We start from the raw sequence: 26,945 nt of genomic DNA on the forward strand, positions 1-26,945 counted from the left end.
TTTAGTTAAGTCGTAATGTTAAAATAACCCAAAGCATATTATACTGCACATTCCTTGCTGAAAACATTATTCTAATTGGCAATGTGAGCTTTTTTTAAAGGAATAAAATAAAGACAAAAGGCAATCATGTTAAGTGCCATTGAATTAAGGGAGAAAAATCTAGATGGAGGTTTAACAATAGTGATCTGCAAGCTTCTCAAATGCAATTTGGCACAAAAGAGAGTAATTACTACATGTTCTGGCTTCCACCTGCAGTCCCACCCTAGGAATGATTCTGTGGCTATACCTGCACAGCCTGAATGAACCAGGGAGTAAGATCTTTTTGTCAGCCCTGACCACTCGAAACTCACCGATGGTTGAGTTTTATTTATTGCTCAAATTGACTACTTTTCTTTCCACTTGTGTAGATGTTTGCCTGTTCTTTTCAACACTCATTCCTCTCTCCTACCCACAAATATAGAAAATTTCTGCTCAGCAGTAGTAGGATTTGTATTTAAGAGAAACTTGTGAACAGCGGTCTGCTTGGAATTAGAAATAGGGAGAAGCAAACACTGTTTTATATAGTTGTATTTTAATCGAAGGTGAGTTTGTGGGAGTGATTGAGATTATGGTGGAAGATGCTGAAATAACAAAAACCTTACCTAGATGAATAGATGAGCCAGAAATCAAGACTCTTAGAGAGGAAGCGTGTCACACTTTGAAGTGAGACTCTTCTAGTTTCAGGGCTTTTTGTTTAGCACTCTATTACATGCCTAGGGAAATTAGCAAGCCCAAAACTCTGATCACAGACAGGTAAGGTAAGGGTCACAGACAGGTAAAGGAAAAAGGAGAGCATGGAGTATGCTTGATGGGAATCACAGGGTTCCATTAAATACCTCTGAGTAAGGTGCATTCATTTGACTGATACTGATTGTTCACTAATGCTACAGCTGAGTACCACGCAGGGTCAATGCCATATATAAAGAGTCCTAATCCTCAGTAGTAAGAAATATACTCACTTGAGTTCCTTTGTAATATTATCCTGAGGATGATTCATGAAACTTCTGTTACAGGGTACTTCCACCATTAACTAGAACGATACACAGAAAACCAAGGTGCTTTATCCCAAGTCATGCTGCTTAATTGGTAATACAATAGAAAGCTTCGAATAGAAGAAATGAAGAGAAAATATGTCCTTTCTGTGTCCCTTTTTATATTCAGGGTAAAAATTCCACTATTAAGGTGCTGAGATTTTGCTGCTTTCTTTTTATTTTGCTGGAAGACATCTCTTGCAATGTGCTCACAATTGTGGCCTGGAAAGTGTGTCCTGTGCTCCTATTCGCCTTTCCCTACCTTTTTGGAGGCAATATAATATAGGGGATCATGTTTCTGTGTTATCATTGCAGTGATCAGAGTTCTGGTAGCACATACCTCTAGTTCCTTATCACTGATGAAATGAATTTCAACTTGGTGAAAATGAGAAATATTCATTTATTAAAAGCATGTTATGAGGTAGAAGATGGATCAAGCCTAAAATTGACTACCACGTGGAAATGAGAATATGTACCCCTTGGGTGGACACAAGTTTTAGCCAGGGAAGATAGAGAGCTGTAACCCCAGGGGAGGGAGAGATCTGCATCATATTTAGGCCGTGATGGGTGGTTACGAAGACATTCTTAGGTGATTGGCAAGTGAGGTCATTTCGATTGGCACTTAGCTGCTATATCACTCTTTGCCTAGAGCACATGTCCTTACTCAGAATTCAGTCTGTTATAATTAGTTCATGAATTTCTAGGTATAAACATGGAATTATAATGACAGTATAATGAGGCTGAGGTCATGGGAAGGTTAGGGTAGTATCTTAAGCACATGTGTCCGTGGTCGGATTAAACCAGCTGTAGATTATGACCTTTCTGTCCTTTGTCTCTGGGATAGAGAAGGGATTCTCTAACTACCAATAGGGCGTTTTTTGGGCGGTCTCTAGACTGGGCCCCTCTTCCTTTCTTCCCCCTGTTGCTCATGTCTGACTAGCTACCTAACACCTGTACTGAAGATCAGAAGAACTAATTACTAGTCCTAGTTCTATGATTTTTTTTAAATGTAACTTCAAAAAAGTCATTTTACCACTCTAAGTTCCGTTCATAAAATGTAAGAGTTACTAATTTTATAGTTTTCCAACATTTTTAGTACTAGAATCCTTATTTGCAAGTAGAATTTTATTCAAAAACCCCAACATATATAATAGATCAAAGTGGAATCTCTTAACTTGAAGCAGAGAAACAATGAGTGGTATGCGGAGCCCTACCTATTTGATCTCATGTTGTTCCTACACTTCTGCTGTATTAGCCCCTGAGTCACTTCACTCAGGGGACTGAGAACTCATCTTGACAAGCACCAATCTAGGTGAGCCTTTCCAGATCTAAATTCTGCAATTCGGTGACAAGTCACGTCACTCTTCTCTACTCAGGTGCAGAGCATCTGGCTCAATTTCAATTAGTGTGTGTGAAATTTTAGGGAAATGGAAAATCAGAAAGTAAAAACATTGCAAAACATAATAGAGTAGAAAACTTTTTTTTCCCTAAAAGCCAGCAGAAAATAAATTTTGCAAAAAAAAATTGCAAATCTCTGTAGGAATATCTGTTAAATTGGTTTGTTTTCCACTGTTTGATCTACAGGCATCACTTTCTGGGCCTGGATCTATGAGGCTCTCCCTCAATGCTGAGTGTGAAGAGGCCCTCTCCCTACAGATTTAGGCTTGCATTAGTTCCCAAGCCCTCCTCAATGGAGGAGGGACCCCTACCAATGAACCTAGCCTCACCCCCGCTTGCCATTCCACCTTACAGCATAAGGAACTGTCATCTAGAATCAAGTGACATAACCAACTCTACAGTGACCTTATGTCTCTGTAAGTCTTCTGTATGGCCAGCCAAATAAAGGGCCAAAAGCAGTAAAAGTGTTGGTGCAAAAAAATAATTTAAAAAATAAAAATTACTCTAATTTTTTGAGTTTTAATTATATGCCAGGTATTATGCTGAAAACCATACATATTATAGCAAAAATCCTGCAAGACAGGGTTTATTATCCCCTATCCCCTGATCACAGATGAAAAAACTGAGACTCAGAAGGTTTTTTCAGACACAGAGACAATATCTATCATACCAGCAAGAGCCCTGAGCACCTGCAGAGTCTCCTCTCCCTACCCGCATTGGAGCTATGTTTGGAATGCCAACCTGCTTGGCTAAGGCCCAGAGGTCCTGACCAATTCTTGCAACCCTGGCTGACTGGTCCAGTCTCTTCTTGGTGTAGCCGACAAACTGGTCATAGAGAGTCTCTCAGCCAAATATAGGCCATTTGCTCATAAAATGATCTAATGTTTAAAATACTGCTAGATGTTTAGAAAATATTTTAGATTACTGACTATAGTGGAAAGTAATTTACATTATGGAAGCAATCATTTAATCATTGCAATTAGCCAAATTATTACCTATTCAGCTAATTGTCTTTTAATGATGTAATTTTAAAAATTAAACATTATATTATTCTAGCCAATGACAAATTCTTATTTCATTACTTCCCAATGAAAAGTGTAATTTACTATACAGTACAATGTAATTTCCTACTGAAAGTAAGTTTCATTTTATTCTTTATTGCAGGCTAAATCTTCCCATAACTACCGTGACCTGTACCTAACCAATGAGAGAATTTAGCCTTTCAGGAAAATGTAGTTGTAGAGGCTAAAACAAAGGCAGTCAGGTTTTTTCAGACATGTTAAGAAAATGTTCACTTTCCATACAAAAAGATGATACTGTAAACCTAGCAGTGCTTCACTACTTGCTGCACATTAGAATTCTCTGTGGAGCTTAAAAAAAAAAAAAAGAAGCAGAGGGTGAAAAAAATGGCATAGATAATAGAGGCTTTGTTCATCCCTCCTGTGACCACATCGAAGTTGTGACAGAAACACGGAGAAAATAGCAAGTAAAGTCACCTGGGATCCAGATGAACAGAAGCACTACAACTAGGGAGAGAAGTAAGAAATCACCCTGCCATGGGAGGAGGTAGGAGGAAGTGAAGACATGAGGCTGCGGGTCCCCAGAGGCTGAGTAGGACAGAGGCTATGACAACAGCAGCTGCAGATCCCTCTTAAAGGGGCCATGTCCCACATCTCTGAGCGGACTTTTGCGGTGACGGACTTGCTCGTTCTGAGCACTGGGTTGGCTGCACAGGGGGTACCTGGAACTTACAGGGGGACACTGAGTTGTCAGAGTGAGGGGTTGAGGGTCAGGAAGTGAGGCTCTCTCCCAGGCAGAAGTGCCAGCGGCATCAATTGTTCCTCTGTTGAGCTCTCCCCGCTCCCAGAGTGCGGATTCAGTGCCACCATAGCCGAGACATCATCTAACTGGATAACAGAGGTCTCTCTGCCCAGAAGATTCCCTTAAACTCTACCTTCCCCAACTCAGGGCCCCACCCAAGCCACATTCAGTCCTCTGATGCTTGCTGAACAGCACCAAGACTCACACTACTGGCAGCTGACCACGGTTTCTGGCGTGGCCTCTTGAGGCAACTATAAGCACAACATCTGTGGATTCCTTACTGAATCTTAACAGGTGGCCCCAGATGGGCACAGGCTGGAGCTAACCTAGGTCTGTGGTTGAACCCCTCTCAGGACTAGGCCACTGGACATCTGCTATACAAAGCCATGCTAATAAGACTGGGAGACTTAGGAGCTTTGCTTAGTACATAGAAACAGACACAGAAAGGCAGCCAAAATGGGAAGACAAAGAAGCAAAACCATATGAGAGAACAGAACAGAGATTCAGGAATAATGGAGTCAAACAATCTAACAGATACAAAGTTCAAAACACTGGTTATAAAGATGCTCAATGAACTTAGGGAAAGTGTAGATGAACTCAGTGAGAACTTTAACAAAGAGATAAAAAAAAAAAAGTAAAAATGGAAATGGAAATTATAAAAAGGAACCAGTCAGAAATGAAGAACATATTGTCTGAAGTGAAGAGTATATTGGATGGAATCAACAGAGTAGATAAAGAAGAGGATCGAACCAGTGATATAGAGGATGGGGAAGCCAAGGATACTCAATCGGAATGGCAAGAAAAAAGAAGCCAAGACTATAATAATAATTTAAGGAGCCTATGGGACAATTAAATGTAAAAATATCCATGTCATAGGGGTACTTGAAGGAAAACAAGACATTGAAGATCTATTTGAAGAAATAATGATGGAAAACTTCCCTAACGTGGTGAAGGAAATAGACACACAACCCCAATAAGTTCAGAGAGTCCCCAAAAAGATGAACTCAAAGAGGCCCACACTAAGACACATTATAATTAAAATGCCAACGGTTAAATACAAAGAGAGAATCTTAAAAGCAGCAAGAGAAAAGCAGTTAGTTACTTATAAGGGAGTACCCATAAGACTGACAGCCAATTTCTCAAAAGAAACCATGTAGGATAGAAGAGCTTGGCACAAAATATTCAACGTGATGAAAACCCAGGATCTACAACCAAAAATTCTTTATTCAGAAAAGCTACCATTTATAATTGAAGGACAGTTAAAGAGCTTCCCAGACAAAAATAAACTAAAGGAATTTATCACTACCAGCCGGTATTACAGGAAATGTTGGAGAGACTTCTTTAAGAAGAAAAAACATGTGTCAAAAACATGAATAGTGGTAATAACTACATTTCTATCAACAAGCACCTCAAATGGAAAAGAATTAAGTGCTCCAACCAAAAGATAGAGTGGCCGAATAGATAAGAAAACAAGACCCTACATATGCTGCCTACAGGAGACTTATTTCAGATTAAAAGACATACACAAACTAAAAGGAAGGGGATGGGAAAAGATATTGTCTTGATAGATCTAGAGGGTATTGTGCTGAATAAAGTTAGTCAGATAGAGAAAGACAAATATCGCATGATTTCTCATACCTGTGAAATCTAAAGAACAAAATAACAACAAAAAATGGAAATAAACTCATAGATACAGAGAATATTTTGAGGGCTACTAGATAGGAGGGGGTTGGGGAGACGGCAAAAAACGGGGCAAAGGGATTAAGAAGTACTAATGAATAGTTACAAAATAGACATGGAGATATAAAGTATAGCATTAGGAAAATAGTAATGTAATAAATATGTAAGGGCGAAGAGGAGTACTAGATATAGTGGGGTGATCACTTTGTGAGTTATATAGATCTCTAATCACTATGCTATGCAACTGAAACTAATATATTATTGTATGCCAACTGTAATTGAAAAAAACTGAATGATACAATGTAAACACAAGCATCTAAATGTCTATTATATTTCAGTAAAGTAGGGGGAAAAAAGAAAAAGTTCAAAAAAATAAAACCTTATCCCCGGGTGTCACCCTTAAGGATTCTGATTTCATTGGTCTAAGGTATGCCCATCATGCTTTAAAAGTCTCTCCAGGAGAGCCTAGTGTGCAGCTAGGGTTGAGCGCCAGGGAGAAGGTATTTTAGCCTGTGCCGTCTTTAGTTGCACTTATGTTTTGTTTTGAGGGGAGTTGCTGAGAGATGTAGTCAAGAAGCATTATGTTGGGCATCTGGGAGCATTAAGGATTACAAGAATGGACACAAAAGATCCAGACAACCAACTATAGGTTTGTAACCTAGAGAGTGAGGAGTTTGCAGTTACAGAAAGATGAGACATAGGCTATGGGACAAGATTCTAGATAGTCACACACTGTCATATATGCCAGTGTCATTCGTCAAGGGCTTGCAAAACAGGAATTTGAGTAGATTATTTATCTGCCATGGGACTGTGCACTTTGGATCTGAAAAAGTTAAATGAGTGAAGGGGCTCCTTAAAAAATTCTGGGCCAAAGTAAACCTCTGAGTCGATGCCATAGCCACTATGTTAAGCCATAGCCACTATGATTCCACTGGATTCATTTCAGCATACAAGGTATACAAATATACACTTGACACTCATCGGACCCTGAATAAAATATTTTCATGATCACAAGTTAAATGACAAGTGGTTTCTACAGCAGGGGGCTCATAGTCTTGTGATATCCTCCACTTTTTGACATTGCCTGGAAAAAGAATGGAGGAGCCTTGGCTGCACAGATTCAGTCCCAAGTGAGAGAGCAAGCATGGTTGGAAGGCTGTCTTCAGCCAGCTAAGATGTTTCTATGACTGAAGCTTTCTGATCTTGGCATTTCATATGCTAAACAGTTAAATCGACCAACCCCAACAGTCTAAAAAGTACATGAAACCTCAGTACAGAGCCCCAAAGAAGGTATACATGAGTTTGCTCTTTTTTTTTTAACAGCTTTATTGAGGCATAATTGACATACAGTCAACGAACTGTACATGTTTGAAGTATACAATTTGATGTTTATATTCCTGTGAAATCATCACCACATTCAAGATAATAACATATCCATCACCCTCACAAGTTTCTTCTTGAGCCTTTGTAATCCTAATCCCTCCCTCTGCCACTCTTTCCATTCTGAGGCAACCACTTATCTGCTTCCATCATCATAGATTACTTTGCATTTTTTTTTAGAATTTCTTGTAAATGTAATCATACAGTATGTACTCTTTTTTGTCTGATTTTTTCAACCTGCATAATTATTTTGACATTCACCAATATCGATGGGTGGGTCGATCGATAGTTTTTGTTGTTGTTATTTTTTATTGCTAAAGAGTAGTTCACTGTACATGTAGACCATGATTTGTTTATCCATTCACCTGTTGATGAATATCTTGGATATTACAAATAAAGCTGCTATAACTATTTAGGTACACATCTTTATATAGACATATGCTTTCTTTTATCTTGGTTAAATAAGTAGAATATGACAAAATCTGTGGTAGGTTTATTTCACGTGCTTATTAGCCATCACCTGTCTTCTTTGGTGAAATGACTGTTCAAATCTTTCACCTAGTTTTTATTAGGCTGTTGTTTTCCTACTATTGTGTTTTGAGAGTTCCACATATATATTCTGAACATAAGACCTTTATCAGGAATATGATTTACAGATATTTCCTCCTAGCTTAAGGATTATCTTTTCACTTTCTTAATAGTGTCTTTTGAAGAGCATTTTGATGAAATCTAATTTGTCAATGTTTTGTTTTATGGAGCATAATTTTGGTGTCATACCACATTTTTGATTACTGTAACTTTAGAGTAAGTCGTAATCCTCTGGTAGAGAGTGTTAGTCTTCTACCATTGTTCTTCTATTTAAAAATTATTTTGGTAATTTTGGATCCTTTCTATTAATTTGAGATCTACTTTTTAACATAGATGTTTAGTCCTATAAATTTTCTCCTTACATATTGCTTTAAGTCCCACAAATTTTGATATGTTGTATTATTGTTTTCAATCAGTTTAAAATACTTTCTCATGTCCCTTTTGATTTCTTCAGCCTATGGATTACTGATGCCAGACAAATATCTGCAGATTTTACACACGTCTTTCTATAACTGATTTCTAATTTAATTCTATTGTGTGACCTGAATACTTTTAAATTTATTGAGACATTTTTATTGCCCAAAATGTGATCTACCTTGGTAAATGTTCTGTGTGCAACTTGAAAATAATATATATTCTGTTTTTGTTAAACAAAAACAGAATTTTAGTGGTCTCTAAATTTCCCTACTTACGTTTTAATTGTCCATTTATTATTAGGTTTTATAATTGAGACCAGTTATAAAAACTACTAAAGATATTTTTGTGCCATCTCTTTTAAAAATAATTTCTTCCTAACAGTTTTCTTTGGATAAAATGTTTGTTTTGTAATTTCTCATGCCAGAAAGTACAAAGCATTATTTTTAGTTTCTAAATGATATGCTAAACAATGGGTTGGCGTCTGAGAGCTAGATACTAGCTCATACAGAGGAAGGGAGTTCTGAATTACCTAGTCTCTCTAATCTGGAAAAAGATTAGAAAATCTTAATTTTCTATTCCTATAAATATAGAATTGGTAATTATTTATTGATATGACTTTTAAGCAATTTTGTGAGTATTTTAAAAATCAAACTTACAATAACGGCTGGAATTGGGAGCCATAAATGCTGTCTGACAGATAAAATTGCTTCAATATAATATGATGTATTTACATAATTGTATATCATGCAGCCATTAAAATGTCTGAACACTCTTCTAAGAGCTTAACATAGATTATGTTACTAACAATCTTACCTTATGACATAAAATCATTATTTTCTTCATTCTACAGATGAAAAAACTAAAGCACAGAAAGACTTCATAGTGGATTCAAAACTCAAGCAGCTTAACTCCAGAACAATGCATATCCTTATCTACCATTCTATGCACCCTCATATTTAATTACATAGCAAAAGTTAGAGATATTTGAAGTGAAAAAGGTTATAAAACAGTTCATTTAATATTAATCTATGCTTATTAAATACACACAAAGAAAGTAAAAAAACTACATTCCAAATTATGTAGCATGTTATCTCCAGGTGATAGAATTATAGGTTTTATATTCATTTTCTTCTTTGTGATTTTCTTTTGTATTTTCTCTTTTTTAAAAAACAAAGAACATGAATTTTACAATCAGAATAAATTTTAAAGCATTTTTTTTAAAAGTCCTATGTCACATGAATGTAACTTTACCAATTTTGAAATAAGTTTACTAGCAGATGCCACATTCATTTCTAACCTTATTCTTTACACAACTCAAAAAGATTGCAAATGTTTGAAGATAGCCAAATGCTCTAACTCCATCCCAAAGTACAAATTCATAAACAGGAAAGGCAGGATTTATGCAACTTATTTTTGGTTATCAGGTGTGGTGATTGTCAAAGATTTCTACCAAGGTTTTGAAGCATGTTAAAAGACACATCTCATATAATTCTTGAGTATTCCCCATATTCCACCCCAGGGCTCTCTGGCCCTTTTAACCGTCCAGGCCTAACTGTGCCAAAGATGGAAAGACCAGAGTTAATCTTACCAATACCACCCACCTCCTTCTCTTTCCTTCCATCAAACTCAGGAACTGCTCCAGATCACCCTCCCACCACTATCTTCTCCAAACTGCTCTTCCTAATCCCCATCCCATTTATTCCTGCCTAATTCTCTTTGGATGGGCAATTTACACTCAGACTGAACCTTTAGGTGTAATCCGACCCTTTGTTAAAAAGTAGTTTTCAGTAAGTGCCCCCTTGATTCCAGACACCAAGGCTGATGGCCAAATGGTATCAGGCTCCACACCCAACTCCAAGCCCAGCTGCAATTCCCACCCCCGTGCTCCTTCTAAGCTTGCTTTATCCCCCACAGAGGTGTCAGAAATGAAGCCCAACACATCTCCATGACCAGGAACTCACTATCTTCAAAGGTTATCTTTCTCTTTAGACAGTTCTGCTTATTGTAAAATTATTTGGGATATGGAGTCCACATCTGTCTACTAGTATTTTCTACCCAGTAGCCCTACTTCTTCATCTTGAGCCCAAGAAAGTCCAAGTCCTCTTCCATATAACAATGCTCTAAGAATGTGATGAAACCTCCTGAGTTTTCTCTTCCATCTAATATCCAAGATATCTAAAAGCACTCTTACATGACATGATTTTAGGGTTTACCACCTTCCTGCTCTCTTTCCTAGAACCTGATTTGTTGGTCTGTCGTGGGGATAGCCAACTCAAGCATCTATGGGAGCATTTCTGTAAATGTAAATAAGTGAACTGAGGGCTGAAGGGTATAGGCCTGCTCAAAAGCTACTCAGCTCCAAATGATTACAGTAAGTCCTTACTTAATCTCATTGATAGGTTCTTGGAAACTGCAACTTTAAGCAAAATGATGTATAATAAACCAATTTTACCACAAATTACTTAAATTGCCAATCACCATAAAAGATGTCAGACTGGTGATTAAGAATCTATCATGAAAAAAGGCACAAAGACCAGATGGTTTAATCTTTAAGTGACAAATGATTCCAATATTGTTTATATATGTCCCGGCCGTGAGAGAAAAGAAAAATATTCTCCTAATTCATTTTATGAAGCCAGATTAATTTTAATTCCAAAGCCTGATGATATAGGGAAAAAATGCTGACCTACTTCACTTAGAAATGCAGATACAAACTTAATTACAAAAATGCAGATACAAATATTTTAACTAAAATATTAGCAAATAAAATGCAGCTTGCTTCTATCATACTTAGGTCAGGTCCCCAACATAGAGTCTGAAGTAGAAATATGCATGCCAAAGATTTTTTAGGGGGTGCTCTTAGGAACAACATCTTTAAGAAAGTGAGAGGCAGGGATTGGGGTAGAGAAAGGTGAACTGCAACACAGTTATAACAGTAACTGATGATCAAGTCAGAACTTAATCGATCATCTCTCCCATGTCCAAACCTGATTCTCCTCCTGATTTTCTACCTATCAGCTACTGATAACATCATTTATCTAGGGACTATACTGAAAATCTATGAGTTATTCTTGATTTATCATACTCTTGCATCACTAATTCAAATGTCACTAAATTATGCCTATCAAAGTCCTATATTTCTCTAATTTGTTTCTCCTTTCATCCATAACATCACCATAACATCACCAGGCACTAACATCTTCTTGATTGGATTCTATCAACAACCCCCAAGTCAGGTTACTGGGTTCTTGTTTTAACTCACCCCATTATTGGGTTCCTGTTTTAACTCACCCCATTGTCAAAGGGGCTCATCTAATTTGCAAATCTGACAATTTTACTTTAGCAATTGAAATGCTTTCATAGTTTTCCTTTGCTTCTGTAATAAAGTTCAAACTCATCAGCTTGAAAATAAATTTCTTTTCTGAACCTTGCCTTAACCTGTATCTCCTACACTTTCCCACATTTCACTTTATAGCAATATCATAACAAGTTTTATTCTCCCACTAAACATACTACCCTGGGCCTTGTACTGGGCATAATATATATATATATATATATATATATATATACACACACACACACACACACACACATATATATATATATATATAAGCACTGGGCATTAGGATTTAAGTTTGCTTAGAATATAGTTTCATTGAATATAATCATTCTTAGCAAACTCAAGTCCTAGTGCTCAGTGCTTCTTTATGTAGAATGGGGATCAGCAAACTTTTCTATAAAGGACCATATAGTAAATATAGTAAATTTTATGCATAGTGAAAACAGGTTTTTGTGGGTCAAATAGTCTCTGCTGCAACTTCTCAAAAGTGCTGTTATAGTATGAAAGCAATCACGAACAAATGAGCATGTCTTCTTTGCAATAAAACTTTATTTACAAAAATAAAAAATGAGCCAAATTTGGTCTGTGGGTCATAATTTGCTCACTCTTGACCTAGAGGCTTCTAAAACAGCTTTTTAAAAAAAAAAAAAATCCAACCTGTTTGTCTCACAGGAGACCTACATTCCACTGCCATATCTCTAATAATCCCCAAGAAGTGCCAGCACAGATTGTGAGTACTAAACACCAACATGGATTGCAGAAAATAGCCTTCATCGTCACTGCCATTAAGAATGTGGAGCAAAGATAGGCTCACGTGGTGTTGAAGAAAATAGACACTGACTCACAAAAGAGAGGTCACTGAGGATGGGGTGGAGCTTGTGGTCACCATCATGCAGAATCTGAGACAGCACAAAATCAAAGACTGGTTCTGGAGCAGACATAAAAGGTGGAAATTGCATTCAGATCTGGCCAATGGTCTCGACAACAAGCTTTATAAAGACCTGGAGCAACTGACGAAGATTCGGGTGCCACTACTGGGATCTTCATGTCCAAGGCCAACATACCAAGAGCACTGTGGCACTGGCCACACGATGGGTGTGTCTAAGAAGAAATAGGTCTATAGGCCTATTCTATTAATAAATAATTATACACCTAAAAAAATCCAACATCAAGTCACTGGTGTTCACTATGCAAAATTTCCCTTCTTCTACATTTTGAAAATAGGGACAGTATTTACCTATCTCCAGTAAACTGACACTTCTACCATTTTTTATAGTCCTATTTCTTTACAAATTAGACCAGCAATATAATTTGTATATTTTCACAAAATACTGGCTTGCAATTTATTGGAGTTGAAAAACAATTTAGAGTAACTAGGTACTTTACCTTGGGCTTCTTTTTCTCTTGCTAATATATCTCTCCTCACCTTTCTCCTCTCTCTCCTCAATAAGAAGACAAGTAAAACTGAGCTTCAATAACACGATTTTTCCTAAGAAATCTTTCAACAATAGATCACTGCTGGCTTGACTCCACCCAATTGGACTGCTGCCTCTTTGTTTCTCTTTTTAAATAAAACTTTAACGGTTGTATTTATTGTTTCCTGTATTCTTGCAAACCTCAGCTCATTTTCATCTCCAGGTTTGTGCTACCCCTATGTACTTATTCTTGGTAGTATGCCCTTTCTTCATGTTAACACTCTTTATCTTATACAATCAATCCCCGTTACTGCAGTGGGACAGCAGACAGTGCAGTATCAGGAACTAGAAATAGAATTTTCAAGTGTAGGGAAAAGTATCCAGCTGTGTCAGATGGGGAGTGGGATGTGGAGAACCCAGTTCACCAGGATTTGATGTCTATTAGAATGTGAAGCTCCATGAATGCAGCACTGGTGTTTTGTTTTGTTTTGTTTTGTTCAGTTCTATTTCAATCACTGTTGTATTTCCAGGTCCCAGAATAATTCCTGGCACTCAATAAATATTTGTTGAATGAATTAAAAATTGTTATCAATAGGCAGAGCAACATTCAGGTGAAAGATAAGCCAAGCATCAAGAATATTCAACACCATACAATCAAGGATCCTTAACAGAAAGGCAGAGCCTGATTAGAGAAGATCCAGGACAGGTGACTTGAGCAGACAGCACAAGGCAAGTCAGCCACCAGGTTTGTCCGCACTGCTAAAGCATCCGAGGCAGAAATGCAGACTCCAGGAAAGAAGTGTCTTACAAAGCAAAGAACTCTGGTGGTACAAGCATGCTGTACATGACAGTTTACTCACAATGGACTTCTAGTCCAGGGGCAGTGGCAATCATAGTTTTAGATGTGGGTCATCAGTGGGGATAACAGCAAAACTGTCTTGATGCTGATTTCCAGAGAGACCAAAGCTCTCTAAAATCCTCCCATCTAACCTAGCTCCTGATTCTAACCTAAATTTTGAAATATAATTTCCTAAAAATCTGTGTCCGAATTTTTCTTTAGAATCAAAGGCAGAAGTAAAGGTTCTTTGAGAACTTTCCCTGTAATCTGTCTTTGCACCTGAGTAGGGTGTCAAACTGGATTCAAAGATGTAGCTAGCAGCTGCAGTATTTAATGTCCCTACAGCATGACCCACGGCAAGTGAAATTTCAGAAGCCTGGAGACCAGGTAAGGCAGGATCTGATGATTTCCTTAGAATGAAATTCTAACTTATCTATATTTCTTAAATTTTACATTCACTAAGTAAATTTCTTTTAAGTGAGGGCATATAAAATATAAATATATTAAAAAAAAAAAAAAGAAAGAAAGTTTTAACAGGCAAAATAACTAGTCAGGTGTCACATTATCTTGCCAGGACCATTTCTTACTTGAAGGCTGTGTTTCTAGTTCCTTACTCAACGCCTACTAGGAATCAATAAAATATTTATTGGATGGGTGAACAAATAAATAAATGAAATAGCCATCCAATTAAAATAATCTCACCTTACTTAATTTCAATTTGTGTTAAAATTGAAGATTTTAATATAACTCAACATCTTAATTGAGAGGTTTCTCTGTGTTTGAGGGCATGGTCAATGGTGGATCAAGGGCACGGTCAGTGGTGGGTTCCTGCCTAAGGTACACTAGGATGCTGCTAAAAGAGCAGATGTAGGAATGATGTTACACTAGCTTACCAGTCATTTTTCTGTTATATTTTAAAAATACTTTAAGCAATATTCTTGAAAAAGCTCTTTAAAAATAACATGTCATGTATCAAGCATATAATAGTTGAGTTGAAGTAATTTCAGAGTAGAAAAATAATAAAAAGACAAAGAAACAAATCTACTATAATTTATATAATACTTTTAAATCTATTTTTAACTTTTTAATTAAAACACATAACTTTGTTTAAAAAGTAATCATGCATATGTAAGAGACGTACGTCATGGTTAAGATTGTAGACTTTGAGTCTAAATGACATGGATTTGAATATCAGTTTATCCATTTTTTAGTTTCGTGATCTTGAGAAACGTACATAATCTCTCTGAGGCCGTTTCCTCACCTATAAAATGAGGATAATAGTTAAACGTGTCTCATAGCATTTTTGTGAGGATTAAATAAAACTGACAATGGGCTTAGCACAGTGTAGGATATATGTAGCACAATAACAATTAAAATTATTTATTCAGTTTATAGACATACTTTATGTAGATATTGATTGACATGTTCTTAAGGTAATTCAATGGCTTCTCAGGCATCCAAAGCCCACAGGTTAGAAAACACTGACAAAGCAGGAACTGAGACCTGAGGTGCCTTTAGAGAGAATGACAGAGCTGGAGCTTGGAACTTAGAAGACCGTCAGAGCAGCCTCCTTTCAGGAGCTGTTGCTGGCAAATGGAGCAGGCTCTGGAAGAGCCTATCACCAGGAACACAGAGTGGACACCCCATAACTGGATTAGTACCTGGGAGCTGGACACCTCTGCTGACAAGAGCTCTGTCAAGATGTTCAGTAGTGGTCTGCCCCAGGGACCCTGCTGACCATAAGCATGGCTCATGAGAGGGGAACTCAGGAGATCCAAAGATTCAGGGGGGTTGATTCTTTTTACCCACTGTGGCCTCTCACTTGCGGAGAAGAGTGCCAGACCCAGTCCCCCATGCAATATCCAATGGAAACGTGAAAAAAGTATGTTCCATCAACACGTCCTCATTGGGAAGGGTCAGTAATCATTTCCCACCAAGAAAGTTAGGGGCCAGAAACTGGATGAGGATTCAAGCCTTTTAGAGGTTTGATCTAGAATCTAGTCCTTGGGCTTTTAGGGGATTTATTGAGGTATTTTTTCTGGAATGGATGCCAGAGTTTCTTCTTCAAAAGCTGAGGAAAAATAGTAATCCTGCTGCTGCTTACTTTTATATATTTACATTTACCTATAGCATCATTTTTATTATGATAATACCTTTTATTACAATAATTTTTATTTTAGTATAATAATACTAATGAGACTATTTCAGATGATGTTAAATACTAACATTTTTTCTCAAGATTGGGAACAAGTTTTCTTAGTTCAAAACCCAGTTCTACCACCATATAACTTCTCTTTGAGGCTCAGTTTTGTTATTTTAAAAAGAGGCAGTAGAAGCAGAGGTTGTTAGGGTCACTTCTAGTTCTAACATTCTCTGACTAGCCCACTTTGCTCTAAGGTCACAGGAGTGAAAGCCAGGCTTGATCTCCTTGTTTCTCCTTTCATGCCTTTGGAATCTCTTCTATTTCACCTTGTTGTGTTTCCTCTATGACATGTTTCAACTAACAGTGCCTAACACCAAGGCTTCTCCCTCTCCCAGTATTGGTAGTTTACTAAGATTTTAAATTTTGGTATAAAACTCCATTTCCAAACTATTAAAAAAGCCATATTCTCTGATAGCTTAGAATCCTGTGGCCCTCACTTAGCCAAGCTAGTTTCTAGACTAAAACTAGTCACACACACTTCCACAGTCCTGTCCTTGACATACTTGTGAATTTTCCTATAAAACAGCCCAAATGCACCCATTTCCTTCCTCTGATGGAAAAGGTTTGTTTTATTTTTAACAAATGACTACTTTCACAGCCAATTATACAGTGTTCTTTCCAACTCAACTTATTTTTTCTCTGAATTTCTTAATAAGAAAATATTTCTTAAATACTTCTACTTTTGGAATTTGGGGCAGCTATTTCAGTCCTTTTGTTTCTTTCCTTCTAAATTCAATACCATTTCCCCCAAAATAACAATATTAATGGTTATAAGAATCAATTATTATATAAATAATTTTATATAGTATTGATAATAGATATACACTTATTTTTAAACATCACAAAGCACACTTGGGACTTTTTTTTTGCACACAAATATCACTATCATATAGCATGAGACTGGCAACAAGAGAATAGAAGGCTATTGTTTGCTTCCAAAAGTAACACTATACATCAAAATTATATAATAAAGCTGACTGTAGAAAGGATATCATAATGTTCTTAAAAATATCAGAAGGATTGTCAGTTGGAAGTGGATTAGATATATTTATAATGGCGCCAGAGATTATAGTTAGGACAAATGGATCGAAGTTAACATCAGATTTTTTTTTAAGTGTAAATAATATTTATACTAACCATTATATGGAAACTGTTTTATAGGTTCTTCAATCATGAAGGGATAGGATTTGAATTCAATGACCTTCCAGGTCGAGGTTTTTTTATTCTACTCCAGAATGATGACAATGGTGTTTGCATTCTGCAAATGGTTGGTGAATTGTTTAAATCTAATACCTCAGTTTTTGAGTATAACAGAGAACAGGCCAAGTGTCTAGGCCTCTAAGAAATAAGAATGTACTGAAATGAACTCTTACACCAAATAAAAAGTAGACATTTATTCTATGTGCTTTATTCTTCATATTTTTTGTCAAATAGAACACATAGCTTAATATTTAAAATAAATATGGTTTTTGTTTACAAGTTGCTTGAGAAATTGAAATGGGTTAAGGTTTAGCCCCTGATCTAAATTTGTATAAGGTACATTATTCAGCAACACAGGGCCCTGATTAAAGTGCTTAGAGCTGTTCATGGGGCTACAAAGACAAGTATCGATAGTTTTTTATTTCAAAAACTATGCTATAAAAACTCAGCTTCTAAAATATGTACTTGCTAAATAATATGGAGTTTTAAATAGGTACCTCAGTTAATCTACACAATTTTTGAGTCCTGTTTTATAACAGCTAGTATATGCGCTAGACGCTAAAATAGTAGACTGCTCTTACTAATAAGCAAAATTTTAAATAGAAAATACACTAAAAGCTGCATAAACGTTAAAGCACCAAGTGTCAATATTCTCATCACTTTCTCCGTGAAGCTCAAGTGATCACCATAAACCTACATGGAATTGCTGGCATTTAATTTTTTCTGACTTCCAAAAACAGCATTTTCACAATGTCCAACCTGAAATGAAATGGGAATAAGAGGGGCACGTGAATGATTTAAACTAGTTGCTCAGAGTACATTTTTCTAATTGGAAGAAAATCATCATAGGATTTGACACAGCTTTTAGATGCAATATGACTTTTTCCATTTAGGACCAAAAGAAAAACAATAGAGGTTGGAAGTCAGAGTAGTTTGAAGATTCCTCTGGGAATAGCAGAAGACGGGGCAGCTAAGTGATAATAGCCGAGCCCATGATAGCAGGTCGCTCTGACTTAGGCAATGATCCTGTGATGCAGCTTACAAGAGAAGGTGGGATAGACCCTAAAAGCAGTACTCAGACAGCCGATGACTCAAGGCTTTTCAAAACCTGGGAGACCCATGAACAAGAGAAGTGGAAGGTCTCCCTGGGATTATAAAATCAAAGCAAAATGATAACAGTTAAGGTTAGTAGGCAATTCTACTTACAGCTCTCCTTTATTATTATTTCAAATCTTAAACTAAAAACAATAACTTTATTAAAAGGTTTTTTTGGGCATTAAATGAAATCATGTATATAAAGGACCTTCTACCTGAAAACTGCCGCAAAGTGTCTCGTCATTTCACACTCTTTCCTGGTTTATTAGAGTTTGGTCACAAATTTTCTTAAGTGAGGGAAGAGATCTCAGAGTCTTAAAATAGAGTCTAGAAGGACTAGAACAGCCATTAGCAAGTTTGTGCCAAAGGGTTCCCTTCAAATGCAAAAGTTGCTACATTTTTCTTCAGATTCCAAGAAAACATTTACCTTTGCTCTTCTTCCGTCTTCAAATAGCATAATTTCTCAACCAAGGCAACTTGGCTTCCTCCCAGCATTGCTCTAGGCTGGTCTGATGAATATCATCTAAGACCTCCTTGGTTCCAAATTCAACATATACCTTGAAATGACTGAGCAGTAGTAGATATACTTCTTGGTGTTCTCCCTTCCTTATATTTCCCCTGCTTCTCTTTCCTGGTTTACCTCTACCTTCCTTTTCCCCTTTTAGGTGTCAGTGCTCCCTAGAGTTTTGCACCTTTTGTCACTAGTTTCTCCATGACTTTCTTCAAACTCATGTTTTTCATTACTACCCATACACATTTCTATACCTATATCACCAATCAGGTGCCTGCTCCAGCCTTTGGCCCATAAGTCCAACTGCCAATTGAATAGTTCCACTTGAGTGTCCCGAAGACATCTGGAATTAAACATAACTCCCAACTCTCCAACCCTCTGTGCTCCCATCGCACTTTGCAGATGACTTATCCTAACATTTATCACACGAGGTGTTTAAAAAGATATTATCATTATTTCATTGAAGACAGGAGCTATTTCTTATTCAACTTAGAATTCCTAGCTCCTGGCAAATTACTGCCATATAGTCAGTATCTACTAAAAACGAGTGAGCAAGTACAAGTCTTGTAATGCTGCTGAACTTGACACAGAACATCTCCACTTCGCCTGGATTGTTTCTTGCTCTCCTTGGCTCCTTAGTATGTCTGGGCTGTGTTTTGGTTACTGGGTCGCTTTGTTTTCAATGTTCTTATTGTTGCTGGGTGATTTCCTTGAGACTCCCTCCTGGTTGCTATGCTTCACAGTCTCTGGGATTTCCATCTGCAACTAAATGGTCACTTTTTTATCTGCCTCTGGAATGGAAAAGAGCCTCAGAGAAGCTCTATTGCAACCACACACATATTTGTGGACTGTAACAGGCAAGGGAAGGAGTTTTGCAAGAATCTTATCTCTGCCCAGAAGCAGCCTTCCTGTCTCATTTCGCTATCTGCTTCTTCAAAAAGGTTTTCACTTTCTGTTACTCAACACTCCTATTTTAATGTTTATTCCATTGGTAATGGACCTATAAACTTAAAAAAATGAGGAAGTTTGTTAATCTCAAAATAAAAATGAAAGACTTGAAGATTTTTTCTAGCTTTTGTGAGATAAAGTCTTTTTGTTGTTGCTTTTCTTTTAAACTTTAACTGATCTTCCTTTTTTAAATGGAAGACTTCCACTAAAATCAGGATTGAGGAGAGACATCTAGATTATCTGCCTTTACAAATGTTATAGTAAACTAACTTTATCTGGAAATGTTGAGAACTAAGGTATTCTGATTGATTACATACTCTAATCAATCCAAAAATATTTCTTAAATGCTTTCTCAACACTGTCTTAGACATCGAGAGGATTTTAGAATACAATTGAGGCTGAGGAAAAGTCTAACACACTTGTAATAATTTGTGATCAACTTAAGATGACAGTAGCAAACCAGATAAATCTTTAAATGGGCCCTCAAAACTGACAAAAATACTATATATCTCTCTGGTCGATTTATTCTCCTGTTCTGTAAAATGATTATTCAAACCTTCTTCACTCCCTTCTAACTTAAGCTGTGGCTGCCATTGTCACAACCACCAACTTCACCTATACTCCTATCATATCCCTGACTCTCACAGTGTGATCTTAACTTATAGGACCAAAAAAGAAAACCATAGAATGTCCTCATCATCCTGGTGCCAAAAATATCAACCCACTCCTCTCCCTTTCACTCCATTCTGGTATAATAAAAGTATAAGGCTAAACCCACCATAGTGTGATAGATGTCTCCCTTCTCTTCCTTTTCAGAATTTGTAAATAAGATTACCTATTTTCTTATATTATTTTCACCTTTTTTCTCTTCTCCCTCCATCATAAGTTCCCAACGGTTTTTAAACATCTTCAAGACTTTCATTTAAAAACTACTTCTCTCAACTCCCATTACCTCACAGAGACTGTACTATCTTTCTCTTCCTCTTCACAGGCATTTTTGGAAGAAGAGTTGCCTACGCATGCAGTCTTCATTTTCTCAACTTGCATTCACTCATTAACTCAACCTGGCTTCTGCCCCATCTCCACCAAAAGAGCTCTAGCCAATGACACTGATGTGGTTCAGGTAGCTAAATTCAATAGGTGTTTCCAAGCAGCTTCAGTTTTCACTTATATAATAATAATTCACAGATTTGTGAGAGGTAACTAACTCTGAGGCCAGACTCCTTACATTTGAGTCATCTCCCACTTAATACTTTTAAACCTCAGAGAATTTGTTGAACCTCTCTAGGCTGTGGTTTTCTCCTATTAAAAAAAATGTAAATAATAAGTAATAACTAAGCTCCACATCCTGCATGTATCAAATGCATTAATTCTCTCACACATATATAAATTAGTTACAAGAGAGCCTAGAAATTACTATTTTATATCCAGCCCAAATCTTTCTTCTGAACTGCATACTGGACTCACATATTAAATTGTATACTGGACATTCCCACTTGGATGTCTTAAAGGTCCTATATTAGTTTTCTATTGTTGCTGTAACGAACTAACACAAACTTAGTGGTTTAAAACAACTTAAATTCATCTTAGAGTTTTGAGGGTTAGAAATTTGACATGGTTCTCAGTGGGCTAAAATCAAGGTTTTGATAGGGTTGATTTCCCTTCAAGAGGCTCAAGAGGAAAATCTGTTTTCCTGTCTTTTCCATCTTCTAGAGTCCAGCTTCATTACTTGGGTCATGGTTCCTTCTCCATCTTCAAAGCCAGTCACATTGCATCTCATTCTCTGACACTCTTCTATCCCCTCTTTGCTTTTTTTCTTTTTGACATGTAATTAAATACATAAAATTCACTGTTTTAAAGTGTAAAATTCAGTGGTTGTTAACATATTTACAAAATTGTACAAACATCACCAATAATTCCAGAACTTTTCCATCACCCTGAAAACACATCCTATAGCCCTAGCAGTCACTCTTCATTCCTCCCTCCCTCAGCTTCTAGCAACCACTAAACTACTTTGTGTCTATTTGTATTTGCCTATTATGGACATTTGATATAAATGGAAACATACAATATGTGGCCTTTTGTGTCTAGTTCTTTCACTTAGTTTACCAATAGAGCATGTATCAATACTTTATCTTTTTTATGCCAGAAAATGTTCCATTGTATGGATATAATAGTATATCGTTTATCCATTCATCAGTTGATGGATATTTGTGCTGTTTCTGCCTTGTAGCTATTATAAGCAATGCTTTTATGAGCATTCATGTATAAGTTTTTGTGTAAATATGTGTCTTCTAATTTCTTGGGGAAAATCTAGGAGAATCATATTGTAATACTATATTCAACCTTTTCAGGTAATGCCAAACCAGTTTCCAAAGTGACTGAGCCATTTTACATTCCTATTAGTAGTGCATAAGGTTTTTAATTTCTCCAAATCCTCACTAACACTTATTTCTTTTTCTTTGTTTCTTTTCCTTCCTTTCTTTCTTTTCCTTCCTTTCTTTTCTTTTCTTTCTTTCTTTCTTTCTTTCTTTCTTTCTTTCTTTCTTTCTTTCTTTCTTTTTTTTTCTTTCTTTCTTTCTTTCTTTTTTTTTTGCTCTTTCTTTCTTTTTTTTCTTTTTTTTTTCTTTCTTTTTTTTTTTTCTTTCTTTTTTTTTTCTTTCTTTCTTTCTTTTTTTTTCTTTCCTTTTTTTTTCTTTTTTTTCTTTCTAACAGCTTCTCTCTCTTATATATCTTCTCTCTGTCTCTCTCTCTCTCCTCCTCCTCCTCCTCCTCCTCTCTTTCTTTCTTTCTTTTTTCTCTCTCTCTCTCTCTCTTAAAAATTTCTATAGCCATCCTAGTGGCTGTAAAGTGAGATCTCATTGTAGTTTTCATTTGCATTTTCCTATTGACTAATGTTGCTGACTATCTTATTATATGCTTATTGGCCATACACATATCTTCCTTGAAGAAATGTCTACTCAAATCTTCTGCTCCCCTTAAATTGAGTTTCTTATCTTTTTATTGCTGAGTTGTTAAATTTTTTTATATTCTGGATATGAGACCTTTCTCAGATATATGATGTGACAATGTTTTCCTCTATACTGTGGGTTGTCTTTCCACTTTTTTGATAGTGTACTTTGATGCACAAAAGTTTTAATTTTGATGAAGTCCAATATAGCTACTTTTTTTTTTTTTTGGTTGCTTGAAATTTTGGCTTCTATCTCAGAAACCAAAGATCACAAAGATTTATACCTGTTTTCTCCTAAGAATCTCATAGCTTAAGTTCTTACATTTAAAGCTTTGATCCATTTTGAGCTAATTTTTAAATATATGTCATGTGCAAAAGGGGTTCGAATTCATTCTTTTGCAAGTAGATATCAAGTTGTCCCAGCACAATTTCTTTGAAAAGACTTTCTTTTTCATTGAATGCTCTTGGCAGCCTTGTCAAAATCAATTGACCATAGATCCGGACTCTCAGTTCTATGCCAGCGATATGCCAGTACCACAGTTTTGAATGCTGTTTCTTTGAAGTAGAGTTTGAAATCAGGAAATGTAAATCCTCCAACTTTGTTCCTCTTTTTTAGAGTTGTTTTGACTATTTTGGGTTCCTTGAAATTCCACATGAATTTTAAAATCAGCTTATTCATTTCTGTAAAATAGGCAGTTGGAATTTTGATAGGGATCACACGGTATCTATAAACTGATTTGGGTGGTATTGCCATTTTAACAATTAAGTCTTCCAATTCAAGAACACAGAATATCTTTCCATTTATTTAGGCATTCTTTAATTTCTTTCAGCAAAATTTTATAGTTTTCAGAGTACAAGTCTTGTGCCTCTTTGGTTAAATTTATTTCTAGGTATATGTATTTTATTCCTGTTTATACTATTATAAGTGAAATTGTTTTACTAATTTAATTTTCAGAATGCTTATTTTAAGGTATGAAATACAACTCACATTTGTATATTGATCTTGTATCCTGCGAATTTGCTGAAATTAGCTATACTAGCTTTTTTTTGCGTGTGTATTCTTTAGAGTTTTCTCTATATATAAATATATCATCTGAAAACAGAGATAGCTTTACTTTTTCCTTTCCAATCTAGATGTCTGTTGTTCTCCAGTCCCCATTGAATAAAAGTGGTAAGACCAGACATCCTTTGCTTGTTACCGATATCAGGGGGAAAGCTTTTAGTTTTTGTCATTAAACATAATATTAGCTGTGGTTTTTTCACAGAAGGCTTATCTTAGTTTGCCCCTAGTTTGTTGAGTATTTTTTATCTCAAAAGGGTGTTAGATTTGGTCAAATGCTTTTTCTGCTATTAAAATGACCTTGTGGGGTTTTTTCCTTTATTCTATCATAGATGTATTTCACTGATTTATTTTGTATGTTGAAACAACTTTAAATTCCTGGAATAAACCCAACTTGGTTATGGTGTATAATGCTTTTTGTACACTGTGATATTTAATTTATTAGTATTTTGTTGAAGATTCAAAAGGGGTATTGTTCTGTAGTTTTCTTATGATGCCTTTATCTGGCTTTGGTGTTAGGTTAATAGTGGCTTCATACAATGAGTTAGGAAGTGTTCCTTTCTCTTCTATTTTTTGGAAGAGTTTGTGAAGGATTGGTGCTAATTCTTTAAATATTTGGTATAACTTGCTAATAAAATCATCTGCTCCTGGGCTTTTTTTTTTTTAATGGAAAGTTTTTGACTGTTAAACTCTTTACTTGTTATAGACCAGCACATACGTTTTTATTTCTTCTTGAATCAGTGTTGATAATTCATGTCTTCATGAGAATTTGTCCATTTCATCTAGGTAATATAATTTGTTTGCATGTCATTATTTGCATTATTATAAGCTTTTTTATTTCTATGAGGTTGGTAATAATGTCCCCTCTTTCATTCCTGATTTTAGTAATTTGAATCTTCCCTCTTTTTACCATGGTCAGTATAGTTAAGTGACTGTCAATTTTGTTGATCTCTTCAAAGAACCAACTTTTGGATTTTATTTTCTATATTATTTTTCTATTCTCTATTTTATTTCAGCTTTAATCTTCATTACTTCCATTATTCTGATTGCTTTAAGTTTACTTTGCTATCCTTTTTCTATCTTAAGGTATAAGTTTAGGTTATTGATTCAATATATTCCTTCTTTTTAAAATGTAGATGCTTACAGCTATAAATTTCCTTCTGATCACTATTTTTGCTGTATCCTATTAGTTTTGATATGTTGTGTTTTCACTTTCATTCAGTTAAAAGTATTTTCTAATTTCTCTTTTGGTTTCTTTTTTGAATCATTGGTTTTTCTAGATGTGTGTTAATTTCCACATATGTGTGAATTTTCAAAATTTCCATCTGTTTTTGATTTCCAGTTTCCTTTCACTGAGGTTGAAAAGACATGTTTTGTATGATTGCAATCCTTTTTAATGTATTGAGATTCATTTAATGGCTTAACACATGGTTAATCCTGGTGAAGGTTCCATGAGCACTTGAGAAGAATGTGTATTCTGCTGTTTTTGCATAGAGTGTTCCATAGATGTCTATGGATCTAATTATTCAAATCTATTTCCTTGCTGATTTACTATTTACCTATTCATTATGGCAAGGGATATTGAGGGCTTCAAGTATAATTGCTGAATTGTGTATTTCTATGATCAATTTGTCACTTTTTGCTTAATATATATTGAGTCTCTCTTAGGTACATATATATCTACAGATGCTCCATGACTAATAATGGGGTTATGTCCTAATAAATCCAATGTAAGTTGAAAACATCATAAGTCAAAATGCATTTAATACACCCAACCTACCAAACATAGGTTAGCCTAGCCTACCTTAAACATGCTTAAAACATTTACATTAGCCTATAGTTGGGCAAAATTATCTAATGCAAAGCCTATTTTATAATAAAGTGTTGAATATCTCATGTAATTTATGTAATTATGGCTTGCCATCTTCATAGTGGACAATTATCTTTAGCTTCATCTCAAGAGTAATTGCCTTTCTCTTCTTCTAACCAGAATCAGGAGACACAGATGGATGTTTTGTAGACATGATGAGACATGAAAACACAAAACTCAACACCAAAAAAATGCTGACAATGCAATACACTGTAGAGTAGTGGTTGCTTACCCTCATGATTACATAGCCAACTGGGAGCTGTGGCTCGCTGTTATTGCCTAGCATCAAGAGAGAGCAAGCCATAATTACGTAAATTACATGAGATATTCAACACAAAAGTCATCTCAAAAAGAAAACAAGGAGCACTGTACCACATGTCACTTACCAGGAAAAGATTAAATCTAAAGTATGATTTCTACTGAATGTGCATCAGTATTACACATTGTAAAGTCAAAAAATCATAAGTTGAATCACTGTAAGTCAGGGACTGTCTGCATTAACTTTTACCACTAAAATGTATTCATCTTTGTTTCTAGGAATGATTTTGTCTTTAAGTCTGTTTTGTCTAATATTAATATAGCCATTACAGCTCTCTTTTGATTACTATTTGCAGGTATCTCTTTTCTATACTTTTAGTTTAATCTTTGTGTCTTTGGATCTAAAGCGAGTCTCTTGTAGGCAGCAATTAGTTGGATCATTCTTTTTAAAAATCCATTTACCAATTTCTGTCTTCTAACTAATAATTTAATTCATTTACATTTAATGTAATTATTAATAAGATTTATATCTGCTATTTTGCTATTTGTTTTCTGTATAGCATGTCTTTTGTGTTTCCTCCATTATTAATTTCTTTTGTGTGAAGTAGATATTTCCTAGCATGCCATTTTAATTCCTTTGTACTATTTATCTTTTACTATATATTTCTGAGTCATTTTCTTAGTGATTTCTCTGGGGATTACCATTAATATCTTAAGGTCAGTCAATTAACAACCTTAATTTTATCTATAATCTAATTCCTCTTTTCCATGTAACATAATTTCTTCACAGTTTCCAGAGATAAGGATGTGGATATTTTGAGGGTATCGCTATTCTGTCTACACATGTACCTAACTAAGTATGTCCAAGACCTTTTTATTATGTGTTCCCACAAACACATAATC

General features: G+C 35.7%; 1 pseudogene; it reads left to right on the top strand.

Annotated features, from left to right (window-relative positions):
• The first annotated feature begins 4,130 nt into the window (after window positions 1–4,130).
• On the top strand, window positions 4,131–12,809 carry LOC120595037 (40S ribosomal protein S18-like; annotated as a pseudogene).
• Window positions 12,810–26,945: the final 14,136 nt, after the last annotated feature.

The sequence above is a fragment of the Pteropus medius genome, unplaced genomic scaffold (genome assembly GCF_902729225.1).
Source record: "Pteropus medius unplaced genomic scaffold, Ma_sr-lr_union100, whole genome shotgun sequence".
Lineage (NCBI taxonomy): Eukaryota > Metazoa > Chordata > Mammalia > Chiroptera > Pteropodidae > Pteropus > Pteropus medius.